This window comes from Dendrobates tinctorius, unplaced genomic scaffold (genome assembly GCF_039654945.1).
Source record: "Dendrobates tinctorius isolate UK_male_01 unplaced genomic scaffold, ASM3965494v1 ptg000001l, whole genome shotgun sequence".
In the NCBI taxonomy this organism is placed as follows: Eukaryota; Metazoa; Chordata; class Amphibia; order Anura; family Dendrobatidae; genus Dendrobates; species Dendrobates tinctorius.
This window is the reverse complement of record NW_027361669.1, coordinates 12,316,690-12,322,762: the sequence shown is the minus strand read 5'-3', so window position 1 is coordinate 12,322,762 and position 6,073 is coordinate 12,316,690.

The window sequence follows — 6,073 nt, the reverse complement described above, 5'->3', positions numbered from 1 at the left end:
AGGATGACCGGGGGCAGATTGTAACCCGGGATTTGGGTGAAGAGGCAGTCCCCTGTCGGTAAGCTCGGCGCCTCCTTCCTGAGGGCCACTGCGTATCTACCCTCTGCTGCTGGTCTCTTCTCTGAACTGTCAGTGTCCTTCCCGTTCTCTCACGCCTCCTCCGTCTCCTGCTCCGTGTCTGACGTATCACCAACTTCCTCCTCTGTGCACTCCCTGCCCCTTTTATACTCGCCCCTCCCCTTGCTGTCCTGTCACTCTCAACAGTCCACTCTTCTCCTCTGTTCCCCGGGTACTGTTTCCTTAGGAACTCAGATGGTGGTCCCCTTGGTTCCAGCCCGGACAGTCTGTGGGTGTCCTCCTCCCTACATATGGGAGACTAGGACAGAGCAGAGCATGCACAGGGTAAAGTACAGGAGACCAGGACAGGGCAGAATACGCACAGGGTAAAGTACAGGAGACCAGGGCAGAGCAGAGTACGCACAGGGTAAAGTACAGGAGATACAGTGGGGAAAAAAAGTATTTAGTCAGTCAGCAATAGTGCAAGTTCCACCACTTAAAAAGATGAGAGGCGTCTGTAATTTACATCATAGGTAGACCTCAACTATGGGAGACAAACTGAGAAAAAAAAATCCAGAAAATCACATTGTCTGTTTTTTTTTCATTTTATTTGCATATTATGGTGGAAAATAAGTATTTGGTCAGAAACAAAATTTCATCTCAATACTTTGTGATATATCCTTTGTTGGCAATGACAGAGGTCAAACGTTTTCTGTAAGTCTTCACAAGGTTGCCACACACTGTTGTTGGTATGTTGGCCCATTCCTCCATGCAGATCTCCTCTAGAGCAGTGATGTTTTTGGCTTTTCGCTTGGCAACACGGACTTTCAACTCCCTCCAAAGGTTTTCTATAGGGTTGAGATCTGGAGACTGGCTAGGCCACTCCAGGACCTTGAAATGCTTCTTACGAAGCCACTCCTTCGTTGCCCTGGCGGTGTGCTTTGGATCATTGTCATGTTGAAAGACCCAGCCACGTTTCATCTTCAATGCCCTTGCTGATGGAAGGAGGTTTGCACTCAAAATCTCACGATACATGGCCCCATTCATTCTTTCATGTACCCGGATCAGTCGTCCTGGCCCCTTTGCAGAGAAACAGCCCCAAAGCATGATGTTTCCACCACCATGCTTTACAGTAGGTATGGTGTTTGATGGATGCAACTCAGTATTCTTTTTCCTCCAAACACGACAAGTTGTGTTTCTACCAAACAGTTCCAGTTTGGTTTCATCAGACCATAGGACATTCTCCCAAAACTCCTCTGGATCATCCAAATGCTCTCTAGCAAACTTCAGACGGGCCCGGACATGTACAGGCTTAAGCAGTGGGACACGTCTGGCACTGCAGGATCTGAGTCTATGGTGGCGTAGTGTGTTACTTATGGTAGGCCTTGTTACATTGGTCCCAGCTCTCTGCAGTTCATTCACTAGGTCCCCCCGCGTGGTTTTGGGATTTTTGCTCACCGTTCTTGTGATCATTCTGACCCCACGGGGTGGGATTTTGCGTGGAGCACCAGATCGAGGGAGATTATCAGTGGTCTTGTATGTCTTCCATTTTCTAATTATTGCTCCCACAGTTGATTTCTTCACTCCAAGCTGGTTGGCTATTGCAGATTCAGTCTTCCCAGCCTGGTGCAGGGCTACAATTTTGTTTCTGGTGTCCTTTGACAGCTCTTTGGTCTTCACCATAGTGGAGTTTGGAGTCAGACTGTTTGAGGGTGTGCACAGGTGTCTTTTTATACTGATAACAAGTTTAAACAGGTGCCATTACTACAGGTAATGAGTGGAGGAAAGAGGAGACTCTTAAAGAAGAAGTTACAGGTCTGTGAGAGCCAGAAATCTTGATTGCTTGTTTCTGACCAAATACTTATTTTCCACCATAATATGCAAATAAAATGAAAAAAAAACAGACAATGTGATTTTCTGGATTTTTTTTTCTCAGTTTGTCTCCCATAGTTGAGGTCTACCTATGATGTAAATTACAGACGCCTCTCATCTTTTTAAGTGGTGGAACTTGCACTATTGCTGACTGACTAAATACTTTTTTTCCCCACTGTACAAGAATAAGCAAAGGATGCACCCTGGGGAGAGCGCTGGAACCTGAGACACATCAGTACAGTGTATGGAGCAGAGTGAATCACCAGGTGCCAATGTGAGAGAGAGCACCAGAAATACTGACGCCAGACACAGAGGAGGAGAGCACTTCTGGGTCAAGACACCTGGAAACCAAACAAAAGAACCAAGCAAGCGTGCGCCCGCAGCCTAAGGAGGCACACGGCGCAGGCACGGAGCGTGGATGCCCCATGAGGTACGCAAACCCGGAGACACCCGACGTGAACCTTCATCACCAGCACAGGAGGCCTGGGGAGCGGCGGCAGGGGGCTGGCTGCGGCGGTAACACTGTCGCTTGGCATCTCGGAGCCCCAACTCCCTGCATAAGTTTTCTATGGGATTAAGGTCTGGAGACTGGCTAGGCCACTCCATGACCTTAATGTGCTTCTTTTTGAGCCACTCCTTTGTTGCCTTGGCTGTATGTTTTGGGTCTCATTGTCTTAATGGAAGACCCAGTCAGACAATGTCCTGGCAGAGGAAGGAGGTTGTCACTCAGGATTTTACTGTGCATGGCTCCATCCATTCTCCCATTGATGCAGTGAAGTAGTTCTGTGGCCTTAGCAGAGAAACACCCCCAAAACATAATGTTTCCACCTCCATGCTTGACAGTGGGGACGGTGTTCTTTGGGTCATAGGCAGGATTTCTCTTCGCCCAAACACGGCGAGTTGAGTTAATGCCAAAGAGCTCAATTTTTGTCTCATCTGACGACAGCACCTTCTCCCAATCACTCACAGAATCATCCAGGTGTTCATTGGCAAACTTCCGACAGGTCTGCACATGTGCCTTCTTCAGCAGGGGGAACTTTTGGGCAGTGCAGGATTTTAAACCTTTACGGCATAACGTGTTACCAATGGTTTTATTGGTGAATGTGGTCCCAGCTGCCTTGAGATCATTAACACGTTCCCCTCATGTAGTTTTAAGCTGATCTCTAACCTTCCTCATGATCAAGGATACCCCCACGAGGTGAAATTTTGCACGTTGCCCCAGATCGATGTCGATTGACAGTCATTTTGAATTTCTTCCATTTTCTTACTATTGCACCAACAGTTGTCTCCTTCTCACCCAGTGCCTTACTTATGGTTTGGAGCCCATTCCAGCTTTGAGCAGGTCTATGATCTTGTCCCTGACATCCTTATAAAGCTATTCGGTCTTGCCCATGTTGTAGAGGTTAGAGTCTGACTAACTGAGTCTGTGGACAGGAGTCTTTTATAAAGGTGACTATGTAAAACAGCTCTTTAATGCAGGTGACCAGTTGATTAGGAGCGTTTAACTGGTCTATAGGAGCCAGAACTCTTAATGGTTGGTAGGGGATCAAATACTTATTTCTCACTGCAAAATGCAAATAAATTTATAGAATTTATACAATGTGATTTTCTGGATTTTATTTTTTGTATTCTATCTCTCTATGTTAAAATTAACCTACCTTTAAAATTATAGACTGTTCATGTCTTTGACAGTGGACAAAGTTACAAAATCAGCAAGGGATCAAATAATTATTTCCTTCACTTTATTTAACCCTTTCACAACATTTGACGTAAGTTTACGTCATGGTCAGAAAGGGGTAAATTTACATCATGCGAGACCAGGAGCAGTGCCCACACGATTGCCGTCAGGTGATGTGATCAGCTTAGGTTAAAGCTGAGCCTTGGCTGTCACTGCCAGGAGCGGTGCCTGCATCGCCCCAAGTCATCGAGTCATTTAACCCCCTAAATGCCATGATCAGTAGCAATAACAGCATTTAAAAGGCGGGGAGTAGGAGGGTGCTCCATCTCCCTTCAGATCGGTACCTTCATGATGTCATCACGGGGACCCGATCATTGTCATGGCAATCCGAGGTCATCCTGACAACATTCAAGTCACTGACCTACTGCAAGCCTGTTAGACGTTGCTTAGAGCATGATCTAAGAGGCTTCTGTCAGTGCAGTACACACAGAAATAATTGCAATGCATTATACCGGCAATCAGACTAATAAAAGTAAAAAAGTTTTAAAAAAATACAAAAATATTTAGAACAACTCATAAAATAAATTAAAAAATGAAAAAAATATTAAATCATTACATATATTTATGTAAAAAATAAAAATGAACCTGACCTATAAAACTGTCACACTATTTACCCCTTCTATGAACTTCATAAAAAGAGTTAACAAAATGTGGCAAAAAGCTATACATTTTCATCATACAACCAAAAAAGTGGAATACATTGCCTTAAAAAATGAAAATGTCATCTTGACCTGTAAAAAAAAAAAAAACACCACTATACAGCTCTGTCGATGGTGGAATAAAAACATTATAGCTTTCGCACTATAATGATGCAAAAACAAATATTTTTTCTATAAAATAGCTTTTATTGTGTAAAAGAGGCAAAAGAAAAAAATTACCATATATACTCGTGCATAAGCCAAGATTTTCAGCACATTTTTTGTGCTGAAAATGCCCCCTCAGCTTCTACACAAGTCATTGTGCAGAAACCAGCGGGGGAGGGGGAGTGGCGGAAGGAACCGGTGGCTGGGACATACTCACCCTCCTGTGCAATCGCTGCATGTCCCCTGCATCCTCCATTGTCACAGGGCTGGAAGCTTCTTCCTGTGTTGAGCGGTCACATGGTACCGCTCATTAAGGTCATGAATATGGATGTAACTCCACTCCCATAGGCGTGGCGTCCATATTCATGACCTTAATGAGCGATACCATGTGACCGATCAACACAGGAAGAAGCTGCTGCACCAGGACAATGGAGGATGCAGGGGACGTTCAGCGATGGCACAGAAGGGTGAGTATGATGGAGGAGGACGGGGAAGCACGGAGGAGGACAGGGGAGCACGGAGCAGGATGGGGGAGTGCGGAGGAGCACAGAGGAGCACGGAGCAGGATGGGGAAGCACGGAGGAGGAAGGGGGAGCACAGAGGAGGACTGGGGGGCACAGAGGAGCACAGAGAAGCACGGAGCAGGTTGGGGGAGCACAGACGAGGATGGGGAAGCACGGAGGAGGAAGGGGGAGCACAGAGGAGGATGGGGGTGCACTGAGGAGCATGGAGGAGGACGGGGGAGCACTGAGGAGGACGGGGGAGCATGGGGAGGACAGGGAACTGAGCCATACATAGAAGGATGGGACGGGGGAGCCGAGCCATGCATACTGGGAGTGGGGAGAGCCACACAGAGCAGGACAGGGATGAGGGGACAATGCATACCCGGCTTATACTCGAGTCAATAAGCTTTTGTGGCACCCCCAGGAGTATGGCCGCCACAGTGGCTTTGCCTTCCTCCAGGGAGGGTGAGGTCATGCTTGGAAGCAGTGAAGGGTCTCTCTCGCAGTTAACCTATACATGCCACACAGTTCCACTCCAGGCCAGCAGGGGGGCTCTGAACCGGAATGGAGGGGAGGAGTGCTCCCTGAGGGCCAAGAGGAAGGAGTGGTCAGTTAGTGTGAGGAGGTCCACGTGTGCAGACGTGTGGAGAGAAGCTGGAGGTTGAGCTGAGGAAAGAGAGCTCCCTCACAGTGAGAGCGCATGAACTGGAGCCTGGTCTCCACGGTTGTATGGATACTAATGGTCCTGCAACAGACACCAGAGGAGTAGGAGGCTGTAAATGCCCTACTCCCATCTAAGACTCAGAGGCACAACAGCACGGAGTGAGCCAAGAGAGGAATAGAAGCTACAGCTGTCTGCCATACGAGGAGTGCTAGTAGAAGAGAATTAGGAGGAACTTCAGTGTAACTCAGTACTAGGAGTACTTCACCCTTAAAGGCGCTAAGAAGGAGACTGCACAGCCCGTCTGCTGAGAGAGAATCCCTGAGTTGCTTCCAGGCTGCCTGCTTCAATACCATCTGTAATCAGGACCCTGGATTGCATTTATCAAGTAAAGGTACAGAAATTGCACCCCGCTGTGTCTTTATCTGCTTCCTACCCT